We start from the raw sequence: 24,830 nt of genomic DNA, 5'->3' as shown, positions 1-24,830 counted from the left end.
TGTCTTCTATATAGGTATTGTGTAGTTCAGTTTTGGAATCACATTCTGAACAGCTCTCAACACTTCTGCTGGTGAATACATATTCATGTGATTCATTTGTTGCTCTCAAAGATTTGATTATAGGTCTCCCACCCCTGTTTACTCTATCTCCATGGGATATTTGAAGCTTATTTCTTTATCTCCAGCAATCATCTGCAGTACAGTTGAGGAGAAGAGCATCTGATAGGGTCTCGTAAGTTTTCCAGCAGTAACATGTGGCAAGAGATGTGAGCAATGGCAACATGTAGGTTGAAGATTCTGATGGACAATAGGGATGAAGTCCTGTATGTTTGCTTTTTTGCTTTGATTGTGGTGGTTGACTGAGCTTACATCAGGAAGCAAGCTGTGCTTTTTTCTTTTCCTTGTAGTACATTCTTTCTATGATAAATGGTTCTGGGTGCCTAGGCTTGAAAGTATTCGAGGGTGAGAAATTTGCATGATTATATTTTGAGAGAAAAATACTGAATCCTTCCTCTTTGTCCCCTGTACTAAGTCCTGCTTTTTCAAGCAAAAATGACAAGCCTTCTGATTGTAAATTATATTCAGAATTTTAATTTGTTTTGCTTTTGTCTATAAGAGTATTTGATTTAGGTTTTTTTGATGGTAGTGCTCAAGGATATTAAGATTAAAAATTAATCCTGCATGGAAATGCATGAATTAGGATACTTGTAAGGTACTTGAAAGTGTCTGGTGTTAGTCTGTGGCTGGTTATGTGAAGTTATTTGGGACTTTTCTTGCTCAAGTGGAGAGCCCAGGCTGGGTGGATTTCCATTGTATGGTTAATAATCACCTTGTAGTAAGGCAGCAGGAAAAGCTTGTCAGCTAAACTGGGTGCAGCCATAATTCAGGTCTCCCTTTCTACCTCATTGCCCATAGGAAATAAAGAATTCAGAGTGTGGAATTGTGTTCTCCTTGACTGTCTAGCCGTACCTCTACAGAGGAGATTCATGTGCCAGCACATGATATGGCTGTCAGGTAATAAAGACAGTGCAGAAACCAAGTCCAGGGACAAGAATCTGGGGACCGTGGACAGGGTACTCTTGAATGGGACTACAAAGGCCTGGAGCGTACCTGCTGCGCAGTTACTCTGAAAAGTAGGGAACTTGGCTCATTCTACACCTGGATGTTGCCCCAGCAAACAGCATTTTACTCTGTCTTCTCTTCTCTCACCTCAGTGTCAGACATCTCAAAATTTCACCTTTAAATGCTTCATAATGCATCTTCAAAGAATAAGTACCTTTGCCCTAGATTACCATTCTACCATGTTATACCTAAGATTTACGGAGATTCTGCCTTGGCATCTAATGCTTAGTATTTTCAAGTCTACCTGCTGATTCAACAGTTTTATTTTTGCAGTTTTATTTTTTTCACACTAGGTTGTGAACTGGGTTTGTGCATTGCCTTTGGTTGTTATGGCTTGTGAATTTCTTTAACCTGCCACAATCTCTACATGTTAACTTGTTAAAAATCTTTTGGGACAGTCTAGACTAGGTGTTATGAATGCCCCACATTATTGTGTCTTGAAGGCTTCCTTCTTTGCCATTTACTTATTCCTCTGTCCTGTGTATTTTCTGTAAGTGGAGGTTAGGTGTAGAGGTGGGAGTGGATTCTGGTTAAACATGGCCTGCAGAAAGCGTGGAGGTGAGGCTATGGACTTCATATGGAGAGGTCCTGTCATCTGTGTAGCTGATGCTGAGCTGGTGACAGCTGCCTCTTCCTACTGTGGCTGATATTTGGCATTAAGCAAAATGCAAATATGTTGTTTCTTAACAACTTGTCAACCCAGATTTTTTTTTCTCTTTTCAGTCCTGGGGCTTGAACTCAGGGCCTGTCCTTGAGCTTTTGTGCTCAAGGCTAGCTGTCTACCACTATTTAAGCCACAACTCCACTTCTGGTTTTGTCGTGGTTAATTGGAAATAAGAGTCTCACAGATTTTCCTGTCCAGGCTGGCTTCAAACCACAACCCTCAGATCTTAGTCCCCTGAGTAGCTAGGATTATAAGTATGAGCCACCAGCACTTGGTTTCAACCCATTAGGGACTGAACTCAGATCTTCCCACTTTTGTGGGTGTTTTATCATTTGAGCTATGCCTTCAGCATCAATCTGGGCATCTGATTCCAATTGTGTGTCTCTATGTTTCCGAAGATGAAAAGCATGGGCTACTCTGCCCAGCCATTACACCTCCCCCTTAACTAGAATAGCAGGTTTACATCACTGAGATGGAGTCTCATAAACTTCTTTTTGCCCAAGCTGCTCTCCAATTGTGATTCTACAGATCTACATCTTCCAAGTAGTTGAGATGACAGGCTTGAGAAATTTAAACTTCCTTTGATCCCCATTGAAACAGCTACTCCATTGGAATTTTAAAATAGATATTTTATAATTCTTTCATTCCGTCTGTATTGAGCTACTGGCATTCTTGTGTAAATATTTTTTTCTAGCCATTTTTTCTGAGTATGGATTTGGGACTTCTCTTTAGTTCATATAGTATAATCAATGATGGTTATGGTTATTATTACTATCATTATTAATTAGCAATACCAAGGTTTGAGTTCAGGGCCTTACTTGCTCTATTGTTGCTCTGTCACATGAGTCACACCTCTACTCCCGCTTTATGCTGCATATTTCCTCAGACATATATAGAGTTGTGCAAACTTTTCTGCTTAGACTCATTTTAAATGATGTTCCTCTGAATCTCAGCGTCTTAAGTGGCTAAGATTATAGGTATGGGCCACTGGCACTTAATTTCATATTATTTTTGACACTCTTTTTGTCCTTCAAGTTCAGTACCACAACTGATTGTGTGTTGTTTTCTGTTGTCATGTGTCTGACTCATCCTCTAGGCTTCCCGAGCTAGATTTTGATCAGTCGTTATTCTAAGAAATCACTGGTTTCTTTTTCAGGAAAATGCATTTAGAACCTCAAATCAGTGTAGCAGGTGGGATTCACGCTTATCCAATGGACGGAACTAGCAAGTGCATTGAAAAAATTAACAGAAGTTCTCAGATTACTAGGCTATTGGCTTGATAGTGGTTTTACAGGGCTGCCTTTCTGCATCCATCCTCCTTTGTATGTCTAATGTAGAATTCTTGGTTCTCAAAGTAAACATGACCATGATTTAGTGCTGCTGATTGGGAATGAGAACTTTTGTATGGACAGAGAAACCAGTCTCGGATGATGTTTAGGTCTCAAGTACGAGGACAAGGACAAGGTGCCCGCGACAGTGGCAGCAACAACGAAGTTGCTTAACAGTGTGTGCCCAGCAGTGACTCAAGTCTTTGTAGCTGTGTTAACCAGCCCTGAGAGCTGCTGTGCTAATATTGCCCATACTGATGAGGAAACCGACCCACAGTTGTCAGTTGTCCAGTTACATATCTTAGATCTGTTGGAGCTGGGTTTGCAGGAGATCAGGTTCTGCAGTCCACAGACTCAAAGGTCCACATGTTAACATCCCTCAGTGTCAAAAGGGACAGGTGTTTTTATGGATCCATTATTGATCTCTTGGTGTGCTAGGTCCCTTCAGCTTATTACTATTTTTTATTATTATTTGTACCCCACGTTGATGGCAAAGCTCATATAGAGGAACCCAGAGCCAAAATTTAAAAGAAGTAAAGGAAATACAATGGCCTACTGAAATGGAAACAGGTGTTCCAACAGAATCATTCATTTTTTTCCCCACATTTTTTCTTCTTGCTCTGTCTCTAAGCACATTGAGTTAGTTTATTGACAAGTTGTGCTTCTGTGAGAGTGAGGCTGTTTAAAGTAGTTTAACCCTTGGCAACTGGCTTAAGATGGGTTACATTTAGAAGTCTTTAGAATATTCTGTCAATTGGAGTGTGGATGTAGGAAATCAGTTTTCTTTAAGAACCAACTTTGCCAAGAGTCAGTTACATAGTAGTAGAATACAGGAGGTGCTCTGGTGCTAGGGACTATTGCTGAAGAACTCACCTAGAAATTTTTATTACAAAGTAACTTTTAAGGTATCTGTGATTTGAGGCTGTATTCTTTTTCCAACATTTCTGCCACTAATGTGGAAGAATTCACCTTTTACACAGGTTGTCCTCAAGTGGAGGTCAGAGCCTCAAGCAGAGCCTCTTGGTTAATGTAGGCAGCTGAAGAAAGGTCCATTAAAAAAAAAAACAAAACAACAACTCCGTCAAAATCCAGATCAAAGCCAGGAAGTTGTTCTCAGGTGGAAGGTCTTTTCAATGCATGAATGTACAACCAGTAAAGTTTTTTAACCAGAGTGCAATGTGAATTACATGTTTCCTAATTTGTCACTCTATCTGTCTGTCTGTCTGTCTGTCTGTCTGTCTATTCACTTCTCCCCAAAAGGTGAATCTGTTCAGTGTAGAACATCTTGTCATATCTGCTTTTAGTTTGTAATAATAAAACCAATAGAGGCCACATCTAGAAAACACAAAGCAGCCACCACCTGTTCTTTTCCTGATCAGAAACCAAGGGTAAAAGGATTCTGGGTTCCAGATTAGTGGATACTGGGTTTTCTTCACCCTTCCCGCCCCTCCTCTACCCCTATAGATCCAGGAGAGAATAGGAGTCCCAGGAAATTGTGCAGTACTGGGGACATGGGCTTCAGGTATCACAAACAATAAATTTGGAATTGGGTACTTGTCTGCTGCCTTTCTGTCTTTATTCCAGGATATCATTTCTGAACAAAGCTGTCTCCTCTGCCAAGCCAAAGCAAGGGGACAGGAACCAGACTCCGTTCTAAGCCAGTATAAACAAGATAGGATTGCTTGTCTTTCTGTCCGGGCAGATGTGTTGGTTTGGTAGAGCTGCTGTAGCAAACCACCACAGGCTGGATGGTTTCAATCACAGAAATATACTTTTTCATAGTTTTGAGTCTTATGATGGCTATGAGAGCAGGCTGTGTTCCCGACCTTTCTCCCTGCTTCTGTAGTTGGCAGTCATCTTCCTGTGACTTCACGTTGTCTTCCCTTTATAACATGTCTTCTAAATCTCCTTTTCTTATAAGAACACCTGTTATATTGGTGTAAAGCCAACTCTGATGATATTTTATCTTGATTGTCTCCTTAAAAATGTTGTCTCTAAACACAGTTACATTCTGTCATATTCGGGCATTAGAACTTTGCATATATACTTTCAGGGTGTAAAATTCTTCCCCTAACAAGAGGTAAAGAAACACAATCTTTGTTTTGAATATTAAATACCATATTTGTAACTGAGACTATGTATTCTGTATATTTGTAATGGAGACTAGTAAAATTAAGCTTTCTAAAATCTGCTTGCTTTCCAATAGGAAAACAGAAATGAGAACAATAGTAAAGTTGTGATCTGGTGGGAGGGTGACAAGTGAGGGTAATCTGGTCACAGATATGATCAAAGCCCACTATACACATGTATGCAAATGATCAAAGCCCACTATACACATGTATGCAAATGATCAAAGCCCACTATACACATGCATGCAAATGATCAAAGCCCACTATACACATGTATGCAAATGATTAAAGCCCACTATACACATGCATGCAAATGATCAAAGCCCACTATACACATGTATGCAATTGATCAATGCCCACTATACACATGTATGCAGTTGATCAAAGCCCACTATACACATGTATGCAGTTGATCAAAGCCCACTATACACATGTATGCAAATGATCAAAGCCCACTATACACATGTATGCAAATGGCATGATGAAACCTGGTATTTTATAAAATTAATGTATTTGAAAATGTTACATGATAAATATAAAAATATAAAAGATTAAGTTTAGCATGGGGATTATTTTAACTGTTGTTCTCCTTTCCATTTGAAGTACTTTTAGAACTTCAGATAGCTAATGAAAGGAAGGAAAAATTAGTTACCATAAATACCATTCTTTTCTTTTTGACAGTGCTGGGGTTTGAAATTAGGGCCTCACACTTGGTAGATTGGAGCTCTACCATTTGAGCCGTATCTCTAACCCTTTTTACTTATTTGTTTGTTTATTTATTTTTATTATTAATACTTTTTTATTGTGAAAATACCGTACAGAGAGGCTACAATTACATGAGTGAGGTAATGAGTACATTTCTTATCAAGCATTGTTGCCTCCTCCTTTGTTTCCCCTTACCATTCCTTCCCTTCCATCTCTCCTACCCCCTCCCCGCCAAAGTCTTGTACATCTCATTGTTGCAATGGGTCCACCTGTATCCCTATTTAAATGATTTGTCTTTTCCCCTCCCCTCCCCAAATTACACCAACATCCAATACAGTGAAAACAGAGGTTATACTGTGGGGGAGGGACATACAAAGCAACAAAGAAATCATCTTATAAATATGTTAGAAACAATAGCAAGAAAGAAAAAACATTTGCGTCCTTATCTTGGGGTTCATTTCACCTAACATCAACTTATCTGACCTTTGCTGCTTTTTTAAAATAGAATCTTGTGTTTTTGCCTGAGCTGGCCTGGCCCTCACTCTTCCTATTTAAAAAATAAAGCAAAAACTGGGATGACAAGTTTGTGCCATCATGTACAGATTGTTATTGTCTATGATAGGGGCTAGCTAACTTTATAGATGGACTAGCCTCGAAGCACAATGCTCTTGATTTTTGCCTCTTGAGTAGCTAGTATTACAGGCATACCCAGCCTGATTAATACCATTCTTGGTTATAATATACTTCTCCAGCAACAAAATCATGCAAATCTTCTACATCCTGTGGAGCCTCAGCCAGGTTTTTCTCATCTGTAAACAGATGCTCATAGTTACTTGGTGGCAGCTAGCAGAATTGGAACTTAGTACCCAAGGAAATTTCTGTATCCTTTATATGTCATATGTGCTGTACCAGAACACATACAAAATTTTATTTTTAAAAAATGTGTCTCTTTGGGTCCTATCTTTGAATCTGAGATTTTAGACACAAAGTCCAAGAATTTATTCTTTAAACATGTGCCTACAGAAATTCTTAGGCATGTGGATTTGATAATTACTGCTTTATTGACAGGGCTTGCAATTCCATTACACAATAATGACCATCTCACCTGTCTCTTTGCAGATAAATCATTCAGTACCTTGATGTCTGGGGCCTCTCATCTCCTTTCCACATTAGCCTTTGTAGGAACAGGCCTGGTATCTCATGGCTCCCCTGTCCTAGGTTCTCTGCCTCCTGCCTTTTGTATTGTTTATTCTCTGTGGCTATCAGATGTCTCCTGAGTTCCTTCTTTGTAAGTGTGTCTTCTAGAACCTTCTAAGGATACTCTAGAAAACAGGCTAACTGTATAACTCTTTCAGAATTTTTTTTTATGGAGTTTTTAGGTCCTAGGTGATTTGGGATGTGTTCCTAATCATGTGTGATCTATGTTCGCTGTAGGCTAGGTTATAACATCCCAGAATGTTGTTAGCTAATCAGAAATAACACAGGAATCAATACATTAATATAGTAAATGATCTTTCGTGTGAAGTTTTCTGATTTTTTTTACCTTGAACAAAATTAATGATTGAGCATGTTGTATTTTCTGTTTGATTAGCCATTTCTACATTACATGGAAAAATTTGTCATGTTCATAGGCAAATTCCAGCCACATTTTCTTGGCTCCTGCTTTGTGCTGGTGGTACCCATGGCTCTTTTAACAGTGTTAAGAATCAGGTCATTTCTGTATATCTCTACCACAAGACATGCCTCCTGAAAGCATAGCATCTAGGTGAAGGAATTCTTCTGACTGTACATCATAATATTTAGTAAAATTTAAGTCAATTGCTAGAGATTTTAGGTTAGGACTGTGTGCAGTGGTCAAACTACTTACTATAGTGTTGATACCTTAGATTTTTAGTGGTGATAAACTGTTAAGATTGTGAGATACTAGGACAAAGGGAGTTTGCAAAGATGAGATAAAACAATCTGAGCCTTTGAGAACAGAGGGGGAGAATGAAGACTAGCTAGAGCTACCACAAACTTCCTGGGCATCTTTTGAGAAGCTGTTTGTCTTCTTGGAGGCTCAATTTTCTCTCCCTCAAAATGACAATAATTCTAGTTTCTAATGTAGTGAGGATCAAAAGATAGAATGTAGATAAAGCATGCCAGAGACTGCCTGGCATATTGTGAAGTGGATTTGTATGCATGTTCAAAATCCTATGAATGTTGTTCTTAAATACTGAGAGAGCTATTTGGCACATACTGTAACCAACATAGATGGAGAACATTCCAAGCAATTAATTCAACCTTCTGTTGTACAGAAATCTATTAGGAGCCCCAATCAGGGTTGACTAGTAGATTTGATTTCAGCTTGGAAGGGGCCAGGTGGCGCTGATAGTGGCCAGGCCTTGTCTGAGTACAGTGGGAGAGCCAGGGTGGTCGACTGTTCAGGTTCTGGAGCAGAGATTGGAAACATGCCTGCTAAGTATTTGCCTGTCCTCTCCTCCAAATCATGGCTAAACTGTTTGGTCAGGGAATATTTGCTTCCATATATTTCCCCTTTTTTATGTTTGATACAATCAAATGATACTGCAAATGTATTAAAATAGTGGAGCTAGATGTAAATTCTTCTGGATGGTTATTCACACTATGTCTTGTGTGTTCAAAAATGTTATGATTGAATGGATAGATGAGAAAAATGTATAAAAAGCACTGATTTTGAATAATACAAGTGTTTCATGTATTAACAGCTTCCTGGCTGTTGTTTGATGATGATTTTAATTATTGTCATACAATTTTGTTCATCCTGTAGATGTCAGTCAACCTTTTAAAAGTGTTTATTTGGCTAGATGTATATTTTGCCTTGTAAATAGGCACACACCTATTATCCAAGCACTCAGGAGATGGAGTATTGTGAGGGAGATGGTTGGTGAGTGTGAAACTAATGTAGGCTGCATAGCAAGTTCAAAATCAGCCTAGGCTATATAATAAGACCTTCTCTCAAATAAAACTATGTATTAAAACATATTAATTGCTTGATAGGAAATGCACTCATTACCTTACTTATGTAACTAACCCTTCTGTACAGTATTTTTACAAGAAAAACATATAAAACAAATTAATTGCTTCAATAAATGCATTAAATACATTTGAAATTAAAATCAAGTCAAGAATAATGGCACACACCTTTAATCCCAGCTATGCAAGAGGAAAAGATTGAGAGGATTATGATTTGGAGGAAAAATTCATGAAATCCTATTTGAGAAAAGAAGCCAGAGCCATTGTTCCATGCCTGTAATACTAGCTACTCAAGAAGCTGAGATCTGAGGATCATGGCTTGAAGCTATCCTGGGCAGAAAAACTCTTTGATTCTCTTATCTCCAATTAACCACCCCCAAACTGGAAGTAGAGCTATGGCTCAAATGGTAGAGTGCTAGCTTTGAGCAAAAAGCTAAGTGCTCAGTTCCTTAGTTCATTCTCCAGTACTGGACCATGCACACATGCACATGGACACACGTGCACATGCATACACACACATAACGCCAAGTATGGTGAGACATACCTGTAATCCTATCTATGTGAGAAGCAGAGGTAGAGGTAGGAGGATCATGGTCCAAGACCAACCCTGGTACAAAGTGTGAGACCGTAGTTGATAAATAAAGTAAAATGGTTGGAAGTATGGCTCAAGTATGTGTATTTTGGTGTGTGTATACATTTATGCTACAGTTTGAATCATTAGTATTTCAAAGGCTCAGGTATCCTCATACTGTGTCACTATTGGTAGGAGATGGAACCTTAAGAATATTGGACTTAGGGGAGGATTGGACCTCATGTCTCATTCCTCTCCCTCTCCCTCTCTTTCCTTCCCTCTCTCTCTATCCCTCCCTCTCCTTCCCTCCCTCCCCCCCCCCCCCCGTCACTTGTAGGGCTTGAACTCAGGGCTTGGGCACTGTCCCTGAGCCCCTTTGTGCTCAAGGCTAGTGCTCCACCACTTGACCCACAGTGCCACTTTTTTGAGTAGTTTATTGCAGATAAGAGTCTCATGAGGACTTTTCTACCTGGGCTGGTTTCAAACCAGGATCTCAGATCTCAGTCTCCTGAATAGCTAGGATTACTAGGTGTGAACCACCAGTGCCTGGCATGTCTTTCTCTTTGTTTCGTAGCTACCATAAAGTGAGAAATCCTTCATTCATTCTCACTATGAGATTCTGTGCCACTACAGACCCAAAGCAGCATGACCAAGTATATGGACTGAAATCTCTGAAATTGTAAGCCCCAAATAATCAGTTTCTTCTTTTAAGTTGATTATCTCAGGGGTGTCATCTCAATAATGGGAAATCAACAAACACTACTTACTTGAAGAATAGTAGGTATTTGGAATAAGGTACTCATAGCCAAAGCATTTATTTTTCATATTTACGATGCAAATGTTGGCTTTCTTTACTCATATTTTCATTCTCTTCCTCTACTAATTGCACTAATAGTGTAAGATGGGGAAGGAGACACTGTATCCTGGGAATCTAAAATTTGGTGTCTTGGCACTTATTGTATATTGGAAGAGTGAAGAAATGATGTATATATTTCCATTGTTCTACTGTGGTGAGAACTTTTTGTCATTATAAGATGTTAAATTAATGATAACAGGTGACATTATTTTTTTAAAACCTTTCAGTTTTTGAAATACATAATTCGTCCTTGAATGGGCAGAAATCCAGCCAATGTCATTAACAGAACCTAGGCTTATATGCTGTTATTTTGGCTTTTTCCAAGTGGACTGATTTTCCACAAATGGAAAATAATTTCCAATTGACTAGAGGGTCATAATGACTCATATGGCAGTATAAAATCAACGTGCACTTCAATAATATGATGAAATTGGCTTTTCAAGTATTTCCTTTGCATTTGACACTTCATTTCTTTTAGCTTAAAAGAGGTCAAGAGAGGTATTCATAGAATATTAGAAGTGAAAATCACCTTTGTTGATAAGGTTAATATTCCTGGCTATTTCATGCAGAATTGTTTATAATAAACCAGACTAGCAAAATTCTGCTCATAACACTTGTTATAATTGGAGATGCTATGGTATCTTTTGGTTATTTTGAAAGAATATTTCATTTCTCAAAAAGTGAACTCAGTCTATGAAGGGAGATAGAAAAGGGACCAATGATATTGGAGACATAGAGGAAGTAGAAAGACTTTAAATCTTTAAAAACTTGATGCAAAATAATAGAAGTTTGCCTTTATTTATTTATTTATCTATCATGTTTCTAGTAATTGTGTATTTTATGAGAGTTGTTATTCATTTTAAAAGCATGAGAGTGTAAAACCACATTTAGTAATATTATATATTAAGCATGTTAACAGATTGAGGAGTGATTTATATTCAGACCTATTCTTTGAGTTTGGTGTTATTACTTTTTTCTTGAATTTGTTCTGGTTTATTCAGATTACTCTGAACATATGTGGGTACTTTGTGCTAGAAAAATGCTTAAAGTGTGATTATCTATGGAATAGAGGAAGCCTCTGTTCTTGAAGCTTTTGTCTACTAAGGAAAGATACAGATATTTTGATTTATCCCAAATGTAATAAAATATACCAGTTATATTTCACGTGTATGTTATTTATTCTGGTTTGTTTCTATGTCTTGGAAATTATAATTTTGGACCAAAGTATAGAATCTTAAAACAAATGAATGACTTTACATTTGTCCTTATTTAAATGTACAAATATAATATTCATGCACATATTGTTTATATGTTCTTTATTGCATATATAACTATATATCTAAAGATTATCTAAAAAATTAAGGAGGAGATTATATATAAGTACTGACAAGGTATATATATATTATAGGTTGTTTATATGGGATATATATATTTATACATATAAAGATTAAAGATTTGGTTCATTATTATGGTCTATTGAGGACACTGGATCTTGCTTTATAATACATTTATTTTGCCTAAAGTTTTAAGTCTTTGGTATTTTCAATAATCCTGCCAACTCTGTCCTCATTATTATTATTTTTAGTATTTTAATTTTATTGTCAAGGTGATGTATAGAGGGGTTACAATTACATGTAAGTAAATACTCTCCTCATTATTTTTGAGCAGGACAAATCCAAAACTAATCATGAACACTTCCTTTAATGAGCTTCCTATGGGCTTATATTCTTTGTAATGTCATTCTTTGGTTTTGAAAGTCAGTCTAAATCTACCAACATGTACTAAAGTTCAGTTTGTAGTCTTCTTGTCATCATTTCATTTATCTGTCTGTCACTCTACCTGTAAACCAGTCAACGTTGATAAATTGCACATGAGAATCACATGCTGCATCACTTCTGCAAATAAAGTATAATGAAGTTGCTGGCTATAATCCAGGAAGGGAGGACTTTGACATTGAAGACAATTTTAAGATGGGGTTGCAAATTTAAGCCAGTTTTGAGGACCATATTTTCAGAAATAATGTATTCAAGATGGAGGCTTGCTGGCAAGATAGTTAAAGATCCTTGGGGATTTGCACTGCTGGTGATATAGTATAGGTATTTGCATTTTGTTTATCAGTTGAAGATACAGTTTTGTAGACTTTTCTTCATGGTCTGGCAGTGTTGTGGATAGCTAGAATTATAGGTGTGAACCAGCAGGGCCTAATTCTTCATTTGTGTTTCCTATTAATCACTTTGAGATTCCTTTGCAACAATTTTGTCTTTCTAATTCTAACAGAAAAAGTTTTCCTGACCCTTTCTGTTGTTTCTGATAAATATTACCTTGACATTGTGGAGTTAGTATAAAAGTATTGAAACAATAAATGGATAAAATAAACACATATACTAAATAAGAAGATTTTGTCAAGCAAATGAGAAAATAACTATCTATGTAATGTTTGGTACTGATTTAAATTTTTTTGGTTCCTAGCTGTGAATAAACAGACATAATACATAGTATTTAAGTAAAGCTATTGTACCCTTTTCAGATGCTTGGTCACCCTCAAATATCAATATGCAATGTTACTAAATAAATGTGAAGGAAGTTTTGATAATGAATTTCTATTTCACATAAACAAAAAGCAAATAGAGCCTTATAACTTTGGGAAAATCAGGAACATGATAAAATCTTGGGGAAATATTTTGTACATAAGGGCCTGAATTGGATTTGCTAAACCAAACATTGAAAGGGTTGTCTTTAAAATACCCTGTACCCAGGCTAGGGAAAATAAATAGTGGAGAGACAGCTACTGGACTAGCCACTTGGGGATCAGGTTCTGAATGTAGTACTTCTTTGAACTCTAGAGCTACATTTCCCATAAGACTGGTGGGTAGCTTTGAAAGCAATCATCAGCTTACAGACTTAACTTTGTGAAGAAGGGTAATTAAGAACAGATTTTATAGCCAGGTTACCAGTGGCTCACGCTTGTAATCCTAGCTACTCAGGAGGCTGAGATCTGAGGATCATGGTTCAAAGCCAGCCCAGGCAGGAAAGTCCATGAAGCTCTTATTTTCAGTTAACCATTAGGAAACCAGAAGTGGTGCTGTGGCTCAAGTGGTAGAGTGCTTCCCTTAAGCTAAAGAGCTGAGGGACAGCGCGCCAGGCCCAGAGTTCAAGCCCCACAACTGACAAAAAAAGAAAAAAGAAAAAAAAAAGAACAGTTTTTTTTTATAAGAATATTTAAAACTAAGGATCAGGAGTATCATTTTTCAGTACTTAATTTAAGTTTTAGTTCTTGTCAACAGCTAGACTTAACTGGTTACTTGGTTGTAATTAGAGAGTTGAAAACTACCATCATATTGTGGTGGCTTCGATTGCTTAGTGTTACAGTGCCATTTATCAAAGGAATTTTAAGGAGGACAGGCACCTGTCACAGCTGGGTGTCAGTGGCTCACGCCTGTAATCCTAGCTACTCTGGAGGCTGAGATCTGAGGATCACGGTTCAAAGCCAGCCAGGCAGGAAAGTCTGTGAGACTCTTATCTCCTGTTAACCACCAGAAAACTGGAAGTAGCGCTGTGGCTCAAGGGGTAGATTGTTAGCCTTCAGCTGAAGAGCCAGTGCCCAGGCCCAGAGTTCAAGCCCCACAACTAACCAGAAACAAGAACAAGAACAAGAACAACAAAACAAGTAGATGCCAGGGGATATTGGTAGCTCACGCCTATAATCCTAGCTACTCAGGAGGCTGAGATCTGAGGATCACGGTTCAAAGCCCGTTCAGGCAGGAAAGTCTGTGAGACTCTTATCTCCAATAAACGACCAGAAAACCAGAAGTGATGCTGTAGCTCAAGTGGTAGAGCGCTAGCCTTAAGCTGAAGAGCTGAGGGACAGTATACAGGCCCAGAGTTCAAGCCCTACGACTGTCTCCCGTTTTTATTTTATTTTTGTTGGCATTACTTGGGTTTGACTTAGGGCTTTGTGCTTGCTGGGTAGGTACTCTTACTTCTGAGCTGCATCTTCAGGACATTTTGCTCTGGTTATTTTGCTTGGCTCATTCCTGTACTGTTATTTTCCTATTTTAAGTTTCCTTTCATACCCAACATGATAGGTGCCACAGTAGCTTCTTTTTATTGAGGAGCTTATGAGTTTTCTGCTTGGAGCTGGCCTAGAACCACAATCTTAACCTCCAGTGCAGTTGTGAAGGCATGTACCACCATGCCTGCTATTGATTAAGAAAGGTGGCTCAGATGCATGCCTGGGCTGGCCTCAAACTTGATTCACAATCTTAGCCTCTTAAACAGCTAGGATTATGGCATGAGCTAACAGCAACCAGATTTGTGCATTTTTTTTAAAACATTTAAGAACTTTTACTTTAAAAGGCTTACAGCATGAAAGTCAGTTATGATTAAGAGAATGGCAAAAGATTGAAAGGATAGTTTGTAGTTTCCTCTTGAAAAGCATAGCATGAGGTTCAATGTGAACCTATGCTCTAGATAAAGATAATTGAAGCCATTTGACTCCTAGTGAAAATGATTATGCTTGGTCAGCTGGTTTTTTCTTCTCCATTGAATGCAGTAGAGCCTTGTGATTTGTATACACATAGGTTGAACAATAAAAACTGTGTATTCTTACTGGTTTGGTTACTTATTGCTCTGTGTTCAGTGATGAAGCGATTGGGTTTTGTGGAATGGGAAAGGGGAGAGCAATGAATTGGGGTGGGGGTGGGGGTGCATGGGAGAACATAGGACTTAGCAGGAGATCCCAAGAAAGTGAGAAAACGTGACAGTGAGAAAGAGCAATCAGTAGAGGAGGTCGTTGGAAGGAAAGGAAAGGAAAAAGAGACAGACAGGGAGAAACATAGAATGTGTGTGTATGAGAGAGAGGGAGAGGGAGAGAGGGAGATAGAGAACATGAGAGTCAGTGTGCTCAGATAGACATAAACAGAGACATAGACATACACAGTGAGATATAGAGACAGAAGACTTAGATTCAGATCCAGAGAGAGAGAGAGAGGCATATAGTAAGAGGGAAATGTACAGGAACAAGCACTAGAAAAGGCAGAAGAGCTACTGGGAGAGGAAAACCAGGAAGAGGGGAGTCAACACATTTGAAGAGCTCTTGTGTTTGCTGTGGCTCAGAAATTCTCTTCGTGAGTTCCATAGATCAAACCCAAGTATATTGTATGCTGGTTATTGAACAGAAAATCATTTGAGAGATAAGTAGCTTAGTTACCCCTATGGGTTAAATTTCTTTGGTTTGCACCTAGTCTATGCTTTCAGATCTGAACTTGGGTCCTGAGCTGCATTAATCATTACTTAATATGTAAATGAGTTTACCCTGTTTCAAGTCAGTTTCAATCAGTAAGTAATTATGAAAATCAGTCTTAAAGATTCTGTAGAAAGGTGTTACTTTCCAGGTAGTAATTAAACCTCTCCATATCCCTGGGGGGTTGATTTCTTTTTCTTTTTCTTTTTTTTTTCTTCTTACTTGGTGTTGTGGGTTCCACCTGCCCCCTCTCCAATCTTGAAACTTCCTGCAGGTGAGAAAAGGTAGCAAGTTGATGACTGAGGGGTTCAATGGTTGTGGCCAGTAAAGGGCTCTTCAACAAAAGAAGAGCACGAAATGAATAGTATGTTTTAGAAAATAAAAATCAGCTGTTGTCTCCTGGCCTACAGGAAAAACTTAAAAGAGAATGAAAAACAGTGATAATAGACACTTTAAACCTCCAGTTATTCATGGGCATATTTGTGTATGTGGGATGGTGTGGGAGGAGTATGTGTGCTGGTCTGGGGGCTTGAACTCAGGGTCTCACATACTCACCTAACTTTTCCACTTGAGTCACATCTCCACTTGTGGCTTTTTGCAGGTAATTTGGAGAGAAGAGTCTTATGAATTTGGGTTTCAAATCTTCATCCTTAGATCTTAGCTTCCAGAATGGCAGGGATTATAGGTATGATAGACTGGCACCCGGCTTATGGTAGTATTTTTGAGCCAGACTTCAAAAATACGTAGTTAAATTTCTATCTTCAATGGGAGACAACTGTTACATCCAGCGCAGCAAGGTGTGTAGGTACCTAGACGAAGACACAAAGACAGCCTCAAGAAATCAAAGCAGGGTATCTAGGGGACATCTCATCTCACCAGACAAAGGCCTCCAATTCCTCTCCCAGGCAGATTTTATAATCCAGCATGATGTAAGTAGGAAAGGCAGTGAATGTGGGACATAACTTGTGATAGTTAGATAAGTTTCTTATTTTAAAACAACACAGACACTTCTCTTAGTAAAAACAACCACAAGCTGAGCATAACATTCTTGAGTAATATCCTACTTCTCCATCTTGATCTTGGATAAGAGCCAGGGCCACTATGCGCCTTGTGCATGCCTCTGCACTCCGCCTGAGCGACCCTGGTCCCGTAGGCATTCTTGGCATTGTGCCTTTGTATTCAAGTGTGCTTAAGAAGAACAGTGGTTGTCAACAAGCAACCAAACATGCTCATCCTTGAAATTTCTTTTTTAAAAAAGTATTTTTATTATCTTTAAGTAGTTACACAGAGGAGTTGTCATTCAACAAAGCAGTTCATGAACACAACGTGTCTTGGTCAATGTCACCCCTTCCAACATTTTTACCTATCCTTCCCCATCCACTCATTTCCTTATTTTTCTTAATTATGTACTGTATACATTGAATGTTTTTGGTTTGTAGCAGATAATCAGTTATTTGCTAATAACAACCCAAGCTATGATGATGATGATGGTGGTGGTGGTGGTGGTAGTGGTGGTGGTGATGGTTAATAAAGCCTTACAGAAGCTTTGTGATAGTAGAGAAGTTGTGCTAGAAAACTTGTTCTTCTCTGCTCTGCCCCAGCTTCCACACAGGGAACCTCTCCCCAGGAAGGGCGGGGCAGGAGCAGGTGCAAACACTGGTGCTGCTATTCAAAGCTATGTCTGCTGAGGTTGCAAACTTCACAGCAGGGTGCTAGAAAGGAATGTACTTTTGTGCACACCATGGGGGTGGGGGTGGGAATGCATTCTGGAGGGAAGTAGGTTTTCCAGATAAAAGACAGGCCACCTAGTTCAACTTATAAAAATGTATCTGTTGTTTGTGTGAAATTTCAGGGTATCCTGTGTTTTTATTTGCTAACCTAGCAACCCAGAGTGTCACTTCCTTTGGAGAATGTCAGATCTTAATGATGTTAGCTGGGGAATAATTGAGCCTGTCAGTCCCAGGTCTGTGGCATGTTCATCTCTTCTGAAATTCTTTTTTTTTTTCTTTTATGTGAAAGTACCATACAGAGGGGTTACAATTACATGGGCAAAGTAATGGGTACATTTCTTTTTTTTTCTTGTTTTTAATACTTTTTTTTTGTGAAAATACTGTACAGAGGGGTTACAATTACATGGGCAAGATAATGAGTACATTTCTTATCAAGCATTGTTCTCCTTCCCATCGCCCCCCCCCACCCCCCCGCCAGCCAAAGTTGTAAAGTTCGTTTTTCTTTCCTTTTTTTTTTTTTTTGGGTCCAGTTGTAGGGCCTGAACTCTGGGCCTGGGCACGGTCCCTCAGCTCTTCAGCTCAAGGCTAGCGCTCTACCACTTGAGCCACAGCGCCACTGAACTCTGGGCCTGGGCACTGTCCCTCAGCTCTTCAGCTCAAGGCTAGCGCTCTACCACTTGAGCCACAGCGCCACTTCAGCTTTTTTTCTTTTTGCTTATGTGGTGCTGAGGAATCAAACCCAGGGTCTCATGCATGCAAGGCAAGCACTCTACCACTGAGCCACCTTCCCAACCCCTAAAGTACGTTTTTCAACATAAAGGCTTGTACATCTCATTGTTGCAATGGGTCCACCTGTATCCCTATTTATAAATGATTTGTTGTTTTCCCTTCCCCTCCACAAATTATGCCAACATCAAATACAATGAAAACAGGGGTTATACTGTTGGGGAGGGACATACAAAGCAACAAAGAAATCATCTTATAAATATACAATCATCTTGTAAATAAACAATTGCATGAAAGAAAAAAAATTTGAATCCTTATCTTGGGGTTCATTTCACCTAACAGCAACTTATCTGACCTTTTCTGCTTGTCTCAGACATATACTAGTTATTGCAAATAAGGGAAACCATGGGACCTTATAACTTTTTCTTTAAAAAATTTAAACTGCTATTATTAAGGCAATGTACAGAAGGGTTACCCATTGTATATACCGATGAGTATATTTCTTTTGGGGCAAGGTCACCTCTTCCTTTGCTCTCAGTTTTCCCTTCCTTATCCCAAACACAAGTTGCTTATACCTTCTTAAGAAAGCAGAGGTAGATGTAATTGGAAATACTTTAAAGAAAGAAGGCAGAGTTTGTGGATCATGTATTGTTAAAGACTTAAAGGAAGTTACAGAGTAGACAACTAAAGAAAGCCTCTTAAATATATTAGATTGCTATACCAACTTTGGGAAGTCAGTGGTGGTTGATCTGTCAGAAGATCCATTGTGCTTGAATATTAAATTGGCAGTTTTCTTGAGGGTTTTGGTCATTTTATCATGTCACTAAATGATTTTTAATACACAGATGCAAGATAGAGTATTAAGCTGCTTTTGGGCAGTGTCCTTTAAGGGTCTTACAAATAGAAGAAGTAAATAATTACTGACACATTATAATTTTTTTGTTTGTTTTTTTGAGGTGGAAAATCCAGAGAGTTAAAAGTCCCAGCTCAGTACTCCCCCTGAAAGATTTCAGCACACCTTTGTGAGTAAGTGCCACTGTGTGTACATCCTGAATTCCACTTTGAGTCCCTGAGACCAGTTTCTGACGTGTTCTTTTACATTCTCAGACTTATTTTGGTAGGTGGTTTTGAAATCTGCTTTATCTGTGTGAATTGTAGAGGACATGACCAAGGAGATTTAAAATGAGGGTTTGATTTATCACTTTGCTTTTGAAAGTTAAGCTTATCTACTGTATGACTATCTTGGGACTTTGTTTTATATAGATATGACTCTACATATATTTTTTTCTTTTTAAAAATCTTAATGCTTTATAGGGGGAAGTTAAAAATAAATGTGAGGTGACAGGACTTTGATGCAAGCCATGTCCTGCACTTTTACAAGGCTCCCAGATGCCTTTCCCACATATTGAACTGTCACAGCAATGATCAGTAGCTTAGAATACCTCCTGCATTCCTGATCAGCTGCCAAAACAATTGCTTAAGTAAATGTTTCTTGAGTCCAGTGACCATTAACACCCTCCATATGCAAGTGGCTATGAGCTGGAATTTTGAAGGTCTGTTGCATATACTCAGTGGAATCTATGGAAAAAAAGAAAAAAGCATTGCTGTTGTGACTAATTGGAGTAAAGAGAGCAGGAACAGCTGCTTAAAAGGAATAGAAGATCTTCTTTCTCATCTATTTCTTCCAGACCAGAATGAGTCTCTTAACTGCCTAACAGTTCTCTTCTCCTAAGATATACCAGGGCTAGCAGGAGGAAATCCACATACTAAAATCTTTCCAACTGGGAATCCAGGAGTACATAAAACTGTCAGGTGTCACGTGTCCTCTGTAATGAAGTGAGTCTTAATGCCTGGAGGTAAATCTCAGATATCCCAGAATTCTCAAAGGCTTGATGTAGTACCCCAGGAGCAAGGATTACTTTAGGATCAAATGTGTTCTTTTATTTATCATTACTTAGTATATGTGTGTGAGTAATAGGTCTTGAACTCAAGGCCTCATGCTCTTATTAGCTTTTTTGCTTGAGGCTGGCACTCTATCACTCAACTCTACTTCCTAAATGGGTCCATTCAAAGTAGGGTGATCTTCATAAATATAAGTGTGATAGCCAGAGACTTCTAAAGCCTATTTTTCCCTAATCTGGGGGAAAACTAGTGTTAGGTGAATTGGCACTTAAGATGAGACCATACCTGATTGTTCCGTATTGTCCACTTGTAAATTTGTTGGCACAATAGTATAAAACTTGATAAGTCAGGGCCAGAGAATTGGCCAGAAGTTGTTTCCTAGATTCATTCAGATCACCCTGAACATGCTCAGTGGAAGTCTGGGCCATCCATTGTTAAGCAGCTTGTGTTCTGCATGAGCAACTTTTTCTTAAATATGGTCACTTTCATGTTTTTGTTCTAAAGATGACTGTTCATACCCACATATATCCTATTAGGAAGACATGTTAGTGATGTCTGCTAAAGGCTTATGGGGAAGGACTATGCTGGAGTACATCATAGCTTAAAGTAGGTTGAATCATACTTTAAAGTTATTATCAAACATAGCTCCTTTGCCTTTGGGTCTGGGTCTAACTCTAGAATTCTTCTCAACTCAGTGGTCAAAGAAAAACCTATTAGTCAGTTGGCATTCATGCATGAGTTGAGGCCAGTTTGCTGCTTTTGGCTTTGATTAATTTTTCTTTCTTTCTTTCCTTTTTTTAAAAATTAGTAATCAAAAGCAGTACCATGGACCTTATAAAAGTGAGTCATAGGCTGGGCTTGGCAGTAAAAGGGCTAGAGCTGGAGCCAGGGGATTGGTCTGCTGATGGGGCTGGGGTATTAACCTTCAGTTAGGACTGGGCACTGCAACCCTTGCTTTATTCCACTTGCATTGTTCCAAGTGGGAAGCAGCTGCTGTGACTAGCCTAGAGGATTTACAAAAGATTTCCCTGTATCGGGAGCTAACTGGTCACCATATCCTGTTCTTAAACAAGTTAGGTCTATTGCCCTTTCAACTTCTGTTGGGATTTATGAACCAAATATACCTTATTATTATGGGTCTTTTAAAGATGACGGCATTATGTAAGGTACTGAATTCATCTTTGGACTAACAGTTTAGAATCCTCTTTCAAAAATCCCTTTGCATACTGGGTTGTGAGTTTCCTAGCATTCAAAATGGAAGGAGGAGGAAAAAAATTCACTGCCTGTTTGTGCTAATAAGAGCTCTGGCCGCTCCTGCCACCCAGCTCTCTGGCATTTTAAATCCACAGTTCTGTAACTTGAACAAACATGTGGATGCTCTAATCTTGTAGGGCAAAGCTTTACTGTCTGAAAACAGTAAGGGCACTTACTTAAACAATAGACCCTCTTGTGTCAATTCTGCTGCTTTTAATAACTTACTTTGACATTTATTAGTCTATCATTGGCAAAAGAAGCCTATCTCCAGAGCCAGCTAATTACTCAGCTATTCACTATCAGCACAACTGCAAGCAGCCTAGCTACTTCTGCAGGGGGACACATTCCCACCAGAGCCAGCCTTGTATGTGACAGGTCACAGGGCTAGCAGTGATGAGCCCAAACCAGAGGGGATCTAGAACCCTCTGAGGAATTGCTAAAATGTTCCTTTTTCTTCAGTGTATTTCTCTTCTGTTGAGTACTGTTGAGCCTTGGATAGCTGAAAATAGGAAGTGAAAAAAACCAACACGTTGTGGGTATAGGAAGGGACACCACAGGTACTCCTTAAAGAGGCAGCCCTTCCTTATATGATGAGTTTAGTAGTAATGAGTATAACTATGGAAGCTGAGGTCATGCTGGACCGCCATCACATATGGTTGTGCCTATTGATTACTTCATAGGACACTGAGCCAAGGGGTGAAGTGGGGCCAAAATCCAGTTCACATACTGCCTGGCAGAAGGTTCCCTTGACCTGGAGAAAAGGAGGACCTTTGCAAATAGTCACACAGAACTGTCCTATCTCCTAGCTGTGCATGTGGTAAAACCCAGCTGCCTGGAGCAAGCACATTTTGCTAATTTGAACAAAGATACTATATGGTATGTAAGCACCCAGAGATTTTGTCCTTGGGCCTGACAGGAGGTCAGATTTTTATGTGAATTCTGAATTCTTCTTGTCAACAAGGCTTAGTAGCCAGGCTTCCAGTGAGATCTTGGAGGGCAGATGATAATATGATAATATGATAATATGATAATAACACATGATAATATGCATAATCAATTGTTACCTTTTAACTCTATTCAGCCCCACTGACTACTCAGGAAGAAAGTAGCAGTTTGTTAAAAAGGGATGGATAGAGATAGAGATAGTAGTTGTGGAGGTGGGAGGCAAGGGATGGTAGAGGAAAAACAAAGGAGGAGGCAACAATGCTCCATAGGAAATGTACTCATTACCTTGCACAGTATTTTTACAATAAAAAACGTACAAAAAAAGAGATAGAGAACAAAATGGTCTGTAGACATCTACTACAGCTTCTGTTTTCATCATATTTCTTTCTCAGAAGTATGTACTGCTTTCACCAAGGGATTCACTTCAAAAAGCAAAGTAATATTTTTAAGGTAAATACATATTTCCTTTTTTATTTTTTTATTGTGAAAAAACTGTACAGAGGGGTTACAATTACATGGGCAAGATAATGAGTATATTTCTTATCAAGCATTGTAGCCTCCTCCTTTGTTTCCCCTTCCCATCCCTTCCAAGCTTCCCCCCCCCAAATACATATTTCTTTACAACAATTCATTGTGAATAATGTAATAATGATGACCTTTGTTGTTTTGCTCAAGCCAACTTATAGCTGGCATGAATGGCATTAGGAAACACTGATTTAGCATAAAGAGGCCCAGGGTAAGGTGAAATGATCAGAGGCCTTCTCAGTAGTGTGGGTTTCTCACAATTTCTGTTAAAAAGCAAAGCAAAGAAAACATTTGCACTGTCACAGGAGGTGTTTGGGTTCAGAGGCACAAGTGTGTACATGTCTCTGTGTTTGTGTATACTACTTCCTAAACAAAATTTTCAGAGAAAAAGACTGTGGTCACTTCGAATTCCTAAAGGGAGACTAGAAGATGTAGGAACGGGATGCTGTTTAGAAGCTTAGGCACACGCCCACATTTTTCTGGAGGGAAAAGATAGCTAGTAAAGCCAGAAAGTCCTAGGAGATGAACACATCCATTAACTCATACTTAACTCAGTGTCTCCTTCTGGGTTCCCGTGTGCTCATTTTCTATCTTGATCTTCTTTTTACATGCAAGGACAGACCTACCTTCTCATCCACCAATGATTCAGATTTGCCATCTTCACTTAATAATTCCTGCAGTTGAGGTGTATGTACAGGAACAGGCAGGAAACTCGGGCATTGTTCGGAGTTGTCTTTGTATCCAGTGGCAACATTAGTTTACACTTACATAAAGAAAAAAAAGTGTTGTCTGACATAATATCAGAAAACTGCTGTCACAGGCCTTTGAAACAATTAGTTTGGACTATTTCACAGTGCATTAAGCTTAACAATGTCAATCTGTACCTAAATGCCTTTCAAGAAATCTTTGCAATGAGGTCAAAATTTAGGTTGGCAAAAAAGACAACCTTAAATAGGCAATTTCATTATTTTCAACAGCCTTTTAGAGATAAAAAGATAATTTACCTACAATAAATTTAGATAATTTACCTACAATACATTTAGACACATGCAGATGTCTATGAAACTATCTGCAAGCAAGGTATGATTACATTCATCACCTTTAAATGTTTCTTGTGCCTCCTGGAACTCCCTACATTCACTTCCTTCTGTCTCTTTTCCTGGAAAGGTGGTGCTTTCTGTCATGGTAGCATCAGTTGGCATTTTCTAGAATTCAAATTAAGAGTATAGAGCACATAATTTTTTAAAAATCTTTTTTCTTTCACTTATTGTGAGTTTGATATTTGTTGTATACAGTGATTGTGAGATTTCTAGCTACTGTGACTACCATTAGTTAATTCCATTATAGAATTATTAATCTGTTGATGGAAATTTGAGTTATTTTTCTCTTTGGGCTTTAATAAATTAAGGTACTCTGAACATTTGTGTTCCTATCTTTGTATAGCAAAGTATTTTTTTCTTTTCTCTTGGGTAAACAGCTATGGGTGCAGTAGTTGGATAATATAGTATTTGTGAAAATGGTATGGCTACTTATTAGTTACATCAGTATGATAAAGTACTATACAATTTATCAAATAGTTCACCATTATATAGCCCACAAACAATATATAAGAGTTTCAGGTTTTGTACTCTTGCCTACCCATGGTATGTTAGTCATTTTATCATGTGTTTTAATTTACATTTTCCAACTGAATACCAATGTTAAAAATCTTTTATGTATTTGGTGAGGTTTCTGCCTGTTAAAATATTAGATTGTTTGTTCTTTCATTGGAGCATTTTTATGAATTGTGTATGTAAGTCTTCTGTCTGAAAATCTTTCTAACCCTTTGTCTTGTTATGCGACTAACAGTGTCTTTCAAAAAACGTTTAAATTTTAGTGAAATTCATTTTATCAACTTAAAAACTGGATCTTGTTTTTGGTGTAAAGAAATTGTTCCTTAGCCCCAAATCACAAAGATTTTCTCCTAGAAGTTTTATAGTTTCAGGTTTCACTGTTAGGTCTTCGATCTATTTTAAGTCCTATTTTTAAATGGAAGAATATATATATATATATATAAATTCAATGTTTTCCAGATTTATATACTACTATTCCATCACTATTGCCGACATCTGTCCTTTTCTTCATTCAATGGCCACTG

General features: G+C 38.4%; 1 protein-coding gene across 4 annotated transcripts in view; it reads left to right on the top strand.

Annotated features, from left to right (window-relative positions):
* Positions 1-24,830, top strand: part of Lypd6b (LY6/PLAUR domain containing 6B) — a 174,955-nt gene that overhangs the window by 40,005 nt on the left and 110,120 nt on the right. For 2 of the 4 annotated variants that reach the window (XM_070036529.1, XM_070036724.1), the window contains exon 2: positions 19,024-19,093. The exons of the other annotated variants lie outside the window; for them this stretch is intronic. The gene's annotated coding sequence lies outside the window, so the exon portion shown is untranslated. The remainder of the gene's footprint in view (positions 1-19,023; positions 19,094-24,830) is intronic. 4 annotated transcript variants of the gene reach the window in all.

This window comes from Dipodomys merriami, unplaced genomic scaffold (genome assembly GCF_024711535.1).
Source record: "Dipodomys merriami isolate MVZ:Mamm:240054 unplaced genomic scaffold, mDipMer1.0.p SCAF_1, whole genome shotgun sequence".
NCBI lineage: Eukaryota > Metazoa > Chordata > Mammalia > Rodentia > Heteromyidae > Dipodomys > Dipodomys merriami.
The sequence above is the reverse complement of the archived record's forward strand: the minus strand, read 5'-3'. Positions and strand labels throughout refer to the sequence as shown.